Source organism: Lipophrys pholis (assembly GCF_963383615.2).
Source record: "Lipophrys pholis genome assembly, chromosome: 8".
Classification (NCBI taxonomy): domain Eukaryota; kingdom Metazoa; phylum Chordata; class Actinopteri; order Blenniiformes; family Blenniidae; genus Lipophrys; species Lipophrys pholis.
The window spans coordinates 17,656,710-17,670,837 of record NC_137630.1 but is presented as its reverse complement, the minus strand read 5'-3'; the positions used below and the strand labels follow the sequence as shown (position 1 = coordinate 17,670,837).

Below are 14,128 nucleotides of genomic sequence, written 5' to 3'. Positions count from 1 at the left end.
TTACATAACAGCGCATATAAAAACATCTTGTGTTTACCAGCTTGGAAATGTCATCTCTGCTGGGAGTAGGCTGGTATTAATGAGAAAAAAAAAAAAGAAGATAGTAAGTGTTTAATAAATGTAGTAAGCCTAAAATACACGTCAGTGATTTAAGGACCACGTCAGACATGATCCAGACACGGGTTGGGGTGGGAAGGTGACCCCCACAACCAGAGCAGGTGATGCAACAGGATAGGTAAGGTAGGATATTGCCTACATTTATCCATAACAATGACAATATGATGAATCCCCCCCCCCCCCAGCTTTACTTGAACACTGTCTACAACAATGAAAAAATGTAGGACCCCTTAATGGCTGGTGGGAGGAGTATTATGGCTTTAAAGCTACTAATAAACCTATCTAAAGGTCAGCCATGTGCCAGAAAAGGTCACAGGACTGGCACTGACTTCAGAAGCGGAAGACAAAGTCGCAGCTTTGGCAAAAGCAGCAAACTGTTTTCCAGACAGACATCTGATGTTCCCCAGCATGGAAATCACATCTCTGCTGGTTTTGATGAGAGCCCAAATAAAGCTGCAGCCACATGAAAGCGGACAAAGAGAGAAAAAAAAAAGGGGGAAAGGATGGTAGTAAGTGTGTCGGTTGGTGTGGTTCGGCTCCAGCCCACAGGAGGAGCGGGAGCCTCCACACACGCGCTGCGATTGGTTCAATCACGGCTAACTCCATTTTGGAAAAACAGCTGTTTGAAGACAGAAGCTTCCCTCGTTGTTTGCGGACGGTTCTCTGGGAGAAAACACCCAGGCTTTTTCTTTTCTTTACGCACCGCTCCTGTGGTTTTTTTTTTTTTTAAATATATATTTCTCTCTCCCTGCTGCGTAAATCCACACGGCTTCAGCTCCGGTCCGGGTGGCTTTTCATTCGTTTTCTTTTTTTTTTTTTGTCCGACTGCCAGCAAACTTAACAGGAGCCCCATGGTGTTGTATTCCCATTGTAACAAGTGGATAACAGGAGGCGACCCGACCAAGGTGAGTAGCTGCTCTTTCTGTCGCTTTGTTTGCGTCCGGGGTTGTGTTTCTTTTTTTCCTTTTTTTTTTTTTTATCTGCGCGCAGGAAAATGGAGCTGTGCCGTTGAAATAAAGCAGCCGCAGAGAGCTGCACAGTCACGAAGCCTGCGATTCTGCATGATTTTATTTAAAAAAAAAAAAAAAAAAAAAGAAGCCATTTCTCTCTACAGCCAGCCCCTGCGACTAACCCACAGACAATACATATTTCTTCCCCCGAGTGAATCCACAATGCATCCTCCTCTGTGTCAGCTTGTGTTGGATTATCTAATGATAGTCAAAGATATTCGCAGTGTGCAATGATTGCAGCCGCCTCTATGCTTGTGTGTGTGTGTGTACAGTTACACAGGCTGGCATGCATGCACATCCCTCCCACACATTAGCTGCTGCATTCAGTGCAACTAATGACAGCCTGGATGGCTCTGGAAAGCTCTCATCTCCCCTCTCGTCTTTCATCGGCTCTCCTCCACCAAAACACAAATCAACTCCAATTCCCAACTCAATGAAATAACATGGCAGCGCTGACAGCAGGTTGCATGCAATCAACTGGCTGCTGAGTGAATTAGAAGCATGTCAGACCAGGATTTGGTCTAACCTTTCCTGCAGACAGGGCAGTGGATGGAGACTCGGCAGCAGCAATAAGGAGGATGGTTGAGAGGGGGGGGCTGGACGGACCCCCTACTTTGCATGAGTGTTGCTGGGCAAGTGCCATCGTTACTGGGCATGGACATTGGTGAAACTAAATACTGGCCTCTTGCCTGCCTGTGATGGTTTGCTTCAGTGTTGACTGGCTCGCAATGGGATGAAAAGTGGTCTCAGAGCTGGGTGCACAGTAATCTACGCATTAGAACAAGAGAACATCTCTGTTGGCACTGTTGCAGTGTAACAAGTTGCTTGGGTAAACACAGCTGCCACAAAACATGTTTCGACAAGCACACTTTTAACAAACTGTAATAACAGTCTAGATCTGTCCTATATGTGTGGCTTTTCCGTGTTTCGTGGCTTGGGTGAACTGTTGTACATTTGCTTTTTGTAAAGAAAATAACAGGCAACTTATGCAGGTTTATGTAAACAATGAAAAGAGATTGTGAATGGGTACAGCTAAGTTGTCCCCCAAAATGGATGTTCATTTTTTCATGATAAAGTGAGACATTCAGTCAAAGTTTAGTTATTGGATTATTATTAGATTGGTTCAGTTCAAGGTGTCATACAGAAGACAAAAGATGGAAGAGAAACAGTCAAACATAAACCAGTTTATAAGGTAAAGTAAGAGACGATTAGAATCATGAGGAAGAAGACTGACCTTGAAATAGCTTTTTGAAAAGACAAACATAAATGGTTTTATAATGCCAGAAGCATGATAAAAGTGTCATTATTATCCTGCTAAAATTGATTTTAGAACACAAGTACATAAGATTTAGATCAAAAAGCCATTCAATAAATACAATATAATAGTCAATAAAACAACAAACTAAAATGCCATAAGAGTAATATAGGTAAGGTACATAACTAAATAAACAAATGTGGAGACCTTTAAAAGATAGTTGAGAATTTGCATGTAGGAACTTTGTGACTTATTTCTTTTTTACTGCAATAGTACGGTAAGTCCAAAAACGTTGTCTTTGTCTTGATTTATATATAAGATGAAGAAATCTTGTAAATCTTCGCTTTCTTTTATGAAAATGTGATGCAGTTTAGTTGAAAAATGATTCTCACTCACATTTAATCTATGAGGCAGAGTCTCAAATGGCAGCATCATCCATGAGCTAAAATGTCACATTTCACAGCATATGTGCTGTCGTCTTGGAAAAAAGAAAGGGATCACATGTCACAGGGGATTAGGCAACCTGATGAATAAGATAAAATTTTGCACAGTCTGTCCTGTCTGATGTGACACATGGCTTCTTTCGGCGCAGCTCCCCTCCGCCTCATCCTCCTCTCTTTGTACCAGCTAACCAAACATGGTCTGTTATCTATCAAAATGGCCAAGAGGATTGGAGAGCAGCCAGGACAGAGAGAGCAGTGATGCTAGAAAATCCCCGCTACTAGAGAGAGACGCACATGACCCGCTGACCTTGGAAAGAGCCCTGCAGAGCTTCACCTCCTGTGTTTCAATCGTACGTACGGAGTCAGAATGAGAAACACAAAGGAAGAAAGCAGCACATTTGCCATTAAGGCTGCACGTGACGATGACCCGGGACGTCGTGAGGACGTGGGCCCTCGGGCTTCTACACATCTTCTGATGTGCGATACCCGTTATTCGGAGAACAGTTGGATCGTGAGTAATCAGGTTGTGCAATAGTACAGTTATAGTTATCTGCAGCGCTGCATGAGCAAATACTCTCCAACACCGTTCTCCTCCTCCAACTCCTTCAGTAAGTGGAAGGCGCATCTGCTGAGAGCAGAGAGCTGCCAACAATAACATGATTACCCTGAGAACTTTTAGACCCTCATATTGCTGTGCTCACAGCCTACATTTAGCATACAGGGGGTGTAGTGTTTGCTGTGTGTGGTTTGTTTTTTGATACTGCTCCTCCAGATTTTACATGATTTTCTAAGTTTATTAGTGGCTACACTGTGCAGTATGGATTTCAGAAGCTTGTGCACCACATTAGTTTTGACTGCACACTGTCACTCTCCACTGAATCGGAGTTGACAACTCTGTATCAGACGGTGTACTTGAATAACAGTGTGATTCTGTCTGTCATCTGCGTACGCCACCTGTACCTTCAGGAAATATGAAGGTACAGGTGTGAGGAACGCAGCTGATCACGACAATGACCTCGCAAAACATGTTTCCACTTAACTTTGTTGAAAGCAACAGGTTTCTGAAGTTAAAGGAATATGTTGAACAAAATTAAAAATAAATGATTATTTAGATTTTACACTGTGATGCCGATCTTTCATCAAGGATGGTCAAAATTGCAGTGACTAGCTGCCTTCACTCATTTCTCCATGAGTCGCCAACAAGGTTTTTTTCCCCTTCACTCCCAGACAGCTTTGTCTGTATTCCACTTGTAGTCTGGCTGAAGGTTGAACCAGTTTTCCTCTACATACGCATACGAATGCGCAGCGTGCATTCATAAATGGAGCGCGCAGTCCTTCAGTGGGAATCTGAGGCACATACATTCAAGGGTTTTCTGCAGTAAGGACAGAGAATTATATGCTTTTGCTAAATATAGACATCTATTCTCAGAATGAGATCAAATGCCTTCTAGATTTGTTTGAGATTACGCCCACAATAAGTCGTCTGCCCAGAGACCTTCCTGCCACGTTCAAGATAACGGGTCTGAGCCAGTGGACATTGTGAGCACAGCGCTCGTGGTCTATTTTTGTGTCTCATCCGTATAATCACGGGTTCGATGTGTACATATTTTGTGCAGTGGGATTTGTCAGTTCAACTGCGCTGACCTCCAACCACATTCTTTACCCTGCGCTCAGAGGCTGTAAGCGCCTCTGTTTTTAGCTTCCTGACTTCCCCAGGAGGAGAAAATGAGTGCCGTCACCCCAGCCTTTAGTGTCTTGTGTGACAGATGGAAACATCCCTCTGATGCACTGCAGACCTTTGTCAGAGACTCTGGTTATAACAAGCAGACAGAGTAGTTACATCCCCAGTTCATCCCTTAAATCAAAGCTGAATTTCTCCTTTTATTTTATTTGGTTGTGTAGAAATCTCATTGACTGTCCTGTTTAATGATTAATCACACACAAGACTGATTATAAAAAAAGAAATACTTCTGGCAAACCTACACAAGGTTCATTCATAATAATTGAATTTCCCCATTAATATGTTTTCATACCATCTTTTTCTGTCGAGCACCTTTTGAAAGTCCAATTATACTAACAGCACTGTGAACCAAATGCATTATCTTTTTGGATTTTAATAACGGTGATGGCGATGGCGACGGCTCACAGGTACGTGTGATGAATCAACCACAGCGGTGCTAAAAATAGTAACAGACATAATAGTCACATGTGATGAAAGCTGCTCCTGGCATGTCGGGGCTGCTCCGCGGTGTTGCTGTTCTCCTGTGCGTGCATGGGTTCACTTGTGGTACTTTGGTTTTCTCCCACACTTGATGGATATGAATGTGAGTGTTTGTCTCTTGTGTGTGATTTGTGGATCTGCATGTCCAGGCCAGAGCCTGGCTCCACTCTCAGCCATCTTGGATTTGCTCCAGTCTTGAGATGGTCTGAGACAGTCTAGAAGATCGATGCATGGAAAAGCTAGTATTTGGACATGGTCCAGTATTTCACTCCCTTCGGAATCTGCAAACAATTTTTTTTGGTGTCACTTTCATCATTTTGTAATTTTCTGCTGCATTGCCATCGATTTTTTTTAAAAAATTTTTTATTTATTTTTAGCCAAAGCTGCTGTGTAGTGACATGGCGCTTGTGAAGTTTCTAACAAGCTCAAAAGAGGATCTCAGGCTGTCTGTGGTTTCATGACTGTGATTGCAGCCGTCCCTCAACTCGTCTCGCTGTAGGACATATGATCACAGATTTAAAGCCATGATAAAAGATATTATCAATGATTTCCCACCTGTCACCTGTCATCCGCTTGGTCAATATTTATAATTCTAAACCTGCAATAAATACGTTTTGGGGGGCACTTAAGGCTAACAGAAACAAAGTATGACAATATTTGCATGTTGTCATGTTTATACATTTCTATTTGTACTTTGTAGCATCAATAGTGGCTTATTTTGATGACTGGCAGTTTAAGAGCATCACAGTAGTTTTATTACAGTTGTGGAAACCTGGTGAAGGTAATTTAAACTGATTTCTGCTTGATGATCGGGCTCCAGCAGCTTCTGAGAGCAAATACTTGGACTTTAATGGGCTGAATGCTCCACTATGACCATCAGTTAGTATCTGCACGCTTGATGTTTTCGAGGATTTTGCTGTAACGATACAAACCGTCTGAGTGGCGAGACAGCCGCCAGAGTGGAGTTTAGGAGGGTAGTCCATAAGAAGCTCAGTTGGAATCTTCAGGTTCATCATCATTGCACCGTATCATCATGGGAATTTGAAGAGCTTAGCAAAGGGATACTCCATACCAGAACAGTGTTGTGTGGTCGCCGTGCAGTAACCTTTTATACTTCATGCTTGACTGACTGTAATATTCGACAAAATGATGTTGCTGAGGAGAAAAGCAGTTTGCACGGCTGAAGTAGCAGGAATAAAGGCCACTGGGCAGAGTAATGTCTGCTTTTTCTTAGTCTTTTAAGGTTTCTCCCATTAAAAGGATTATTTTCCTCCTTTATGCTTGCTCATCGAGGAAGCCTTTTTGTTTTCTAGCCTTTTTTTTTTTTTTTAGTGGACTGTAATAAATTTCTCATTTCTTCATCTTGTTGTCGTAATGTACAACTTGAATGCTATCTTTAAATCTCAATACCTCACAATGATCGCTTTAAAATATCAGATGTCCCCAGCTTGTCCTTGCATACACACCAGGTGTACCGCTCTCACGAGGTTATAAAATTAGTATTGGTTTGTCAAAACCAAAATTTAGCACACACCTGCAGTACTCAAGCATGCAATATACCCTGCAGGAGGTGGATGCTGCAACAACTAGAGCTACTTTTATGTTGTATACTACAACCAGCATGGACACAGTATTGTTAAACATGCATTTTCCATGAGGGCATATCACCACATAGGACACATTGATCATTACAAACAATTCTGCACTGGTGATCTGAGCTGTTCCTTATTTGTTCAAGTGGGTCAACAGTGAAATATAGATTACAGTAACCACTATGAAAACAAACCTGCCATGACCTAGTTATCAGTGTGAGCTCAAACTACAAACGGAGTGACATACATCCATACATCCATACATACATACATACATACATACATACATACATACATACATACATACATTACAAATACATCTTTAGACCATGCAAGTGGAGAAAGTTGGGTCATTTAATGTTAAGTTTTCCACTTGTTCAAATTTTATGAAATTATATTGGGTTTCAATTTTCATGTTGTTTATTTCACTGGTCCAACCCAATCAGGTCAAATTAAGCTTTATGTGGCCCCTGAATTAAAATGAGTTTGATGCTCCTGCTGAATGTCAGATACAAAGAAATCATTTTATCTATTTTAGGGCCCATGATTTTCCCTAAAACTACAAATTGCCACTGGGAATATAGCATATTGACATGGAATGTTATGCTTAGTTGTCTGATGAGATTATGACAATTGACAGCTGAAGGGAATAACGCTAACTCCATATCATGACATCTACTAGTGGGTGGGGTGTTATTCAGCAAGTCGGCTGCAGACCACTCACGGTGACCCATGTCCACCTCTGAAAGCATCAACAATGGGCATGCGAGCATCAGAACTAGACCACTGTGCAACGGAAGAGTGTCGTCTGGTCTGATGGATCCCATTTTCTTTAAGATCTGGAGGATAGCCATGTGTGTATCTGTGTGTGTGTGTGGCTTAACTGGGAACTGCATGACACCAGGATACACTTTGGGAAGAAGGTGAGCAGCTGGAGGCAGTTTGATGATTTGACATTGGGTTCTGACACTCATGAGGATATACTACCTACTTAAGAATTGTTGCAGAACATCCACACAGACATATTGATACTGTATTCCTTGATGGTAGTGTCCTATCTTCCTAATTTGTGTAGAATGATAATGCCACAAAAAAAAAGAAAAATGGTTCAGAACTAGATTTGGTAACACAGCAACCAGTGTGAGGTGTCGATTCGGTCTCCAAATTTCCCACATACCCAGATCTCAATCTAATCTTGCCTTGATGGCATCTGATAGAACCTGATAGATTCTGATAAAATCTGATAAACCAGTCCAATCCAGGGAAACTCCAACCTGGCAACTCGCAGAACTGCTGCCAACGTGATGGTGTCGGAGGACTTGTAGAGTCCATGCCACAATTTGTCAGAGCTGCACTGGCAGCAAACAGGGACCCTCATAATATTACACAAGGGGGCATAATGTTCTGGCTTAAGTCTTGTTTTTATGCTCGCAAACTGTGTACTTGTTTGCGCTGCAGCCACCCTACACTTGATGAATATCAATGGGTAACGGATGGTGTTGTCAAGGTTGCACATGTGAGACTTGGATCTATACATACAGTTTTGTATGCCTCTGCTATAGTTTGGCCTTGTGTTTTAGCAGGGAGGATCTCCACAGTGGCAACACACCTGTGTTTCAGCATGAGGCCAGCTGATTTAATGGAAGAAGCTGAGTTGCACCTTATTTCAGATGGATTGGCTCACATCATCGGCACACATTTCACAGATTTGATTGAGGTGTTGAGTAAACACAGTTTTCAGTTTGCTTGTGAAGAGGATTTTTAATCAAGTCCTATTATGTAAATGGTTCATCATCCATGTGAACTGGTTTGGAAGTAAACTAGACAGGCCTTTTTTTTTTTTTGGCCCAGCAGGTCGATGGAAGATAATTTGATGAGAATCTCCCTTTATGGGAAAATGAAAATGAGCTTTAATTATTTTAGAAGGAGTGGCCCATTTTAAATTCTATGTGATGTTGAGTTAAGGTGTTAAAATCAGTGAACCGTTAAAGTGATGAGACGGGAAAATCCCTTGAGGGTAAAAAGAACAGTTTGACAGTGAATCAGAGGCTCGTGAGCTGCTTTCTAATTGTATTTGATCCACTTTGGTAAATTTCAGTTTGATTTAAATTGTTCCAATGTTTTCTGAAAAGGTTTTCAGCCAAACCCCAGAGGAGAAAAGACAATTAGCTTCTTCAAGGAACTGGGGGAAAAAAGAAAAAGATGACAATGATTAAAGTTTGTTTGACATTCATACAGTAAAACATTTTTTCTTTTAATTACATTTCTTATTGTGGTACCAGATGACTGAGTTCATCAAATAGTAGGATCTATCAAACTATGCCTTGTATCGCTTTGTCCAATTCGGGGTTATTGGGCATTGGAGCCAATCACTGATGACATTTGGTGAAACCAGGATACACCAGGACCAGTTGCCAGTCTAAAACAGGGCAAACACACAGACATAGAAAGAGACAGTCGCACACCCTCAACATCACGCCTACGGAGAGTTTAGGGTCATCAATTGGCCTTAAAGTAGTGCTGCACGATGTTAGGTCACGATGCAATACTAACTATAGTTCTTGAGTGTCATGATACCAATATGGCCTTGTTGATCTTTTCTTTGTTTTGTTTTTTCATCACTTGTGTCTGCTGTTCCCATCGTCAGCATTTCAGAAGAGAAGCAGTTTTTTTGACTTTGCTATATAATTTATTTCTTGATTATTTTTTTTTCTTTTTTGTGCTTCTGTGTCCTGTAGGCAACAGGTATTAAAAATATTTAGGCAACAAATCAATAAAATAAATAGTTTAATTCAATGGTTTTTCTTTGTGTTATTTACGGTTAATCAAATGAACTTAGACAGCATGAGTGCATTATGCATAGAAACATAATTTATTGCAGTTCAGTCAATCTTTTGCAATATCTTTATTGCACATGATGATAAATTGGCTACATAATCTTCAGCTCTACCTCAAATGCATGTTATTGAACTACAGTACACAGAAAAAAACCTCATGCATGCACAGATAGAACATGCAAATTACATCTAGAGAAGCACACTACTGTGTTGCCAGGCAGCAGGATATTTACTAAAAAAAATGTTTTATTGCTACAAAATACAATGTCACAGATTTGGGAGGAATAAGCTTTGGTAATGAATTTATGAACTTATGGCAAAAAGGAGAAGCAACAACAACAACAGCCGATATGAAATGCGAACATTCAGACTTTAGCTTCTCTTAAAAAGACATTTGAGGGCCGGTGTCGTCCTCGATTCATTCTTTCTTCCTTTTTTCTTTCTCTCATTCTTTCTTTCAGGTGTGGATGTGTGTTTGATAGAGAGCGGACTTGAGAGCGAATTATTATTGAAAACAAACGTCTTTGCTTGTCTGTGTTTTCTTTTCCCTACTGTGTGTTTTTGTATGTTCCTTTTATCTGTTGTTGGTGCAGTTTAAACTTAGTTTGTTGGTGTTTGTTGTGTGCTTTTCCGTGTCCCGTTTGATGTGACGAGTTATTTTCCCAATGCAGAAAAGTTCATCCGGACTGTGAGCACGCTTCAAAAATCGGTCCGCACAGAAGTGCTGGATGAGGAAAAAAATGGTGTGCCAAATGGTGGTGCAGAGCGTTTGTCTCTTTTTGAAAAAAAATGAAGGCCGTAATGACTAACATTGGTCATGGTGAGATTGTGGTAATGGGGGTGTCGTGGTAAAATTATATCTTGGCCTTATAGTCATTATATTTGATCATCATAGGCTTCCTACCTTCCTGGCTTTAAGCTAGCAACTCTTGGTTCACTCCCTTCTCCAGCAAGGCCTTATCTGCCTGGGAACCAAGGTCAGTTGCCTGCTATTGCTAAAACTCAACAGTTCAATTGTTCTGCTTCAAACCCCTCCTTTTCTTACCCACCGGTTAAGACTCACAGGCGCAACTTGCAATCCTGCAGACAGCCGAATGCACTCTGCATGATCCTGTGCCTCGGGGACCCCAATAAACTTCTCCTGACAGAAAAAAAACCTTGTTCTAACACTTTATTCCAAACAGCACCGACAACAACCGCAAAATATCCACGACAGGAGGAACCTGGAACTGTTGTCCAGATGATGGTGTGGACAGGACAGGAGCAGAACCCCACCCTCAGTCCTCCCGTTTCCTCTCTCAGCTGGTGACGGAGGCTGACCTGGTGGATGTGTGGAGGAAAAAACCCTCGTCTGATGTACAGTTCACATGGGTCAAAGTGGAGGACGTTCAAATCAGCGCGGCCAGGCTGGATAGATTTTATATGTCTGCCTCTTTCATCACTCGTGTTGTAAACTGCCACATTGTCCCTGTTGGTCTCACACGTCACCACTTAGTTTTAGCAGAGCTGTTTTTATCCGGCAATAGAAAATCAGGCTCTTTTTGCCATTTAAGCTTTTAAATGATTAACATTTTTGTGATCTTTTTAACTGTTTCTGGAGATACTGGACATCAAAAAAAGTGTTTTTCTTCTCTCAGTCAGTGGTGGGAGGTGGGGAAGGGTCAGACCAGACGTTTCTGCCAGCAGAACACCTCCTTTTCCACAGCCAGGATTCGGAGGGCTGTTGAAGAGTTGGAAGCAGAAATTAGTGGACTACAGAATGTTTCTGATTCTGCCACTGGTTTGTTGCTGTCTGAGCAGCAACAACTGAAGTCTTTTCTTCAGGAGAGGGCAAAAGGAGCCTTGGTCCGAGCCAGGCTCAGAACGCTGAGGGACATGGATGCTCCTACCTCCTCCTTATTCACTCTGGAGAGCTCGTCTTCCTTTGCTGAGTTTATATCATGAACGCGGCGTTACCAGTGAACGCCATGGTGAGAGTTAACCACACAGTTAAAAAGTTAGCGGCGGTCCGCAGGTGCATTAACTTTAATGTCAAGATAACACCCGGTTCAAGTTAACCGAGTTTGAATCTACAACGAATGAGTTGAGTTCTTTTAAGAAGGCGTATGTGTGTCTGTGTATTCAAGGCTGCTAATGGTTAATGCTAATGTTTAAATGCAGTCAGACACCTTTCATGTTGCTGTCAGGAGGACTGAGCAAGTTGAGAATTACTGAGGAGCTCCTCCTTCAGTAAACAGGGGTTTTGTGAAATAATAACAGAACTGCGCTTCAGTGGAAACAACGGCTTTGGATAATGTTAAAGTTAACAGTGAGCAACAGGAGACCTGAAGCTCTCCACCTGTTGTCCATGAAATTCAAATGATATTCTCTGCAGTTGTATTTATTAAAAAGAGCTATAGAGCTAGAATCATGGCACCACTTGTGTACACTATTTAAAAAAAAAAAAAAAAAAAGCCATTGACAAAACATCAATGCACCTGTTTCATTGAGTCAGTTTATCAAATGGATTAATATCACCAGTATATAATGGCTTTTGATATAATTTGTCAAGGGTTAGGCAGGCTGAAGGCAAACAGCTGAAGGCTGTTACACTCACCCAGGTTACACTCTGGGTGATTTGTTCATTTATCAAATGCGTGTAGTTCAAAGCCTAAGCTTAATATTGGAAGACTTGGGTGTGGCGATCCTTTTCAACTTTATCATTTGGGTGATTCATTTAATTTTTCATTGTACATGAGCACATTTCAGGCAAATATTAAGTGTGTTTGTTGACCGTACATCAATCTGTGTCTGGGTTTGTTTTGAAGATTCCTGGGACCTGCAGCTAAATCAGGAAGTAGATGCCAGGGTAAAGTTAGTTGACTGTCTGTCGCTTGTAAAAACTGCTGCACTGCATGTTTTCTCAGAAAAACACATATGCTTTATTGCATCATCAACATGGAGTGTAAAAACCAGCTTTGAGTATGAGTGTGGCGCAAAGCACAGGGAGCAGTAAAGTAACTCGTACTGAATTGTAAATCTGGCTGTGTTGAAGGCATTGGTGTTACTTGTATGTTTTTTTGTGTAGGTGACTAGTTTCATGTCGATGTGATGATGCTCTGCCGGTTTGGGCTTGTCTAGTGAAATACTCATGTTGGGAGTAGACCATTTTTTAGGTTGTGATGCTTCGATATTGAACCTGTTAATAGCAATATTCTATATCAAACACATATTGAATAGAGAAACAAGTAGAATACTAAAATAATTTTGTGATGTTTTTCCATTTTAAAGGTGACGGGTGTAGAAACCAGATATAGGTTCTAACCAGAGTGTAAAATAAACGATGACTTTAGTTTTAAATTGTAACTCTTCATTAGTAAATTGAAATTTGGCAGTATTGGCCTAGAGGCGGACTTGGGGTCGGAAGTTCTGAGGTTCAAATCCCACAGCTGACGTGTCGCCATTGTGGGCCCCCGAGCAAGACCTTTGACTCCCATCAGCTCCCTGGAGCGCCGTGCTGTGGCTGCACCTCTGCATCCTAGAAATGGGTCTATTAATTGTCTTGGGTATGACTAATCTTTATTTCCTCCCCTCCATTAACCAAAGTATGATTGGTTTAGTTTAGTTATTAGTTTGAATGTTTTGATTACACAGTCTAGAATACCCAATGTAAAAGCAGCATCACTGTTTTACCTCTAAATGTTATTTAAAAGTTAGGGAAATGCCCAAATATACCTTTCCCACAGGATCCCACAGCAACTTTGATTTATGTTGTGACCTTATAAAGAGGACTTGCACTACTCAATTAATCTCCCTAATAGTGCATCTGATGTAGGGAAAAGTAGCTCAGCCTACACCAAATGCCAAACTGAAATGAGAGGATTTAATCTTTATAGTGGTATTAACAACATAATAAAGACCCTTGCTGTGGTCATAGATATGCAAAACCAATCCCAACTTCTGGCTAATGATAGTCTTCCCTCCTACCATAGTATGTAGAATGGACTAGGGCTGCATGATGTCAAGAATTGCGGTAACTTTGCTTTTTGACCTCAAACCCTCCCATCAACCGAGTGGGTGGGCATCCAGAGCGGTAGGGCTCTTTCTGATCGGCTTAATACTTTGACATGCAAGGCATGAATTCAGAGCGCAAAGAAGCGAAGCCTAATGCAGGTCAAGTCTTTTGTCGTGATACTGATACAATTGCATTATTGTGCAACCCCAGAATGGGTTTTTATCTCATTGAAATATCTGAACTTCTCATCAACTGCTGATAGCCAAACTGGTGTCACGGTTGTTGTGGTATCTCATTAGACCAGAACTGAAGCGTTCAGTCTTGTGTGCAATCATGAATGATGGTTTTCTTATCAGATTTTGAGAAAAGTGCTGTGCTTACTGGGCCTCTTTATGTCCGTGTTCAGAGAGTTATGTATGTGCCTTTGTATCCCCGTCAACTCAGCAAATCGAATCACATGACGCCCACATCCTCCCTAGACATGTGGGAGAAAAGTGTGATGATGCAGCCGAGTGGAATTACTTGGCAAACCTCAGATACAGCGAGGCCGTTGCAGGTGAGAGAAGCAAGTTATTTTCTTGCAGTTATTTTGAATTCGGCCCAAACGGAGCGGTTGCGGTGAGTGTAATCACATTTCCAGCTTTACGAGTGAGAGGTCT

General features: G+C 41.5%; 1 protein-coding gene across 1 annotated transcript in view; it reads left to right on the top strand.

Annotated features, from left to right (window-relative positions):
- The first annotated feature begins 433 nt into the window (after positions 1-433).
- Positions 434-14,128, top strand: part of pkig (protein kinase (cAMP-dependent, catalytic) inhibitor gamma) — a 35,180-nt gene continuing 21,485 nt past the window's right edge. The window contains exon 1 of the mRNA XM_080470431.1: positions 434-1,022. The gene's annotated coding sequence lies outside the window, so the exon portion shown is untranslated. The remainder of the gene's footprint in view (positions 1,023-14,128) is intronic.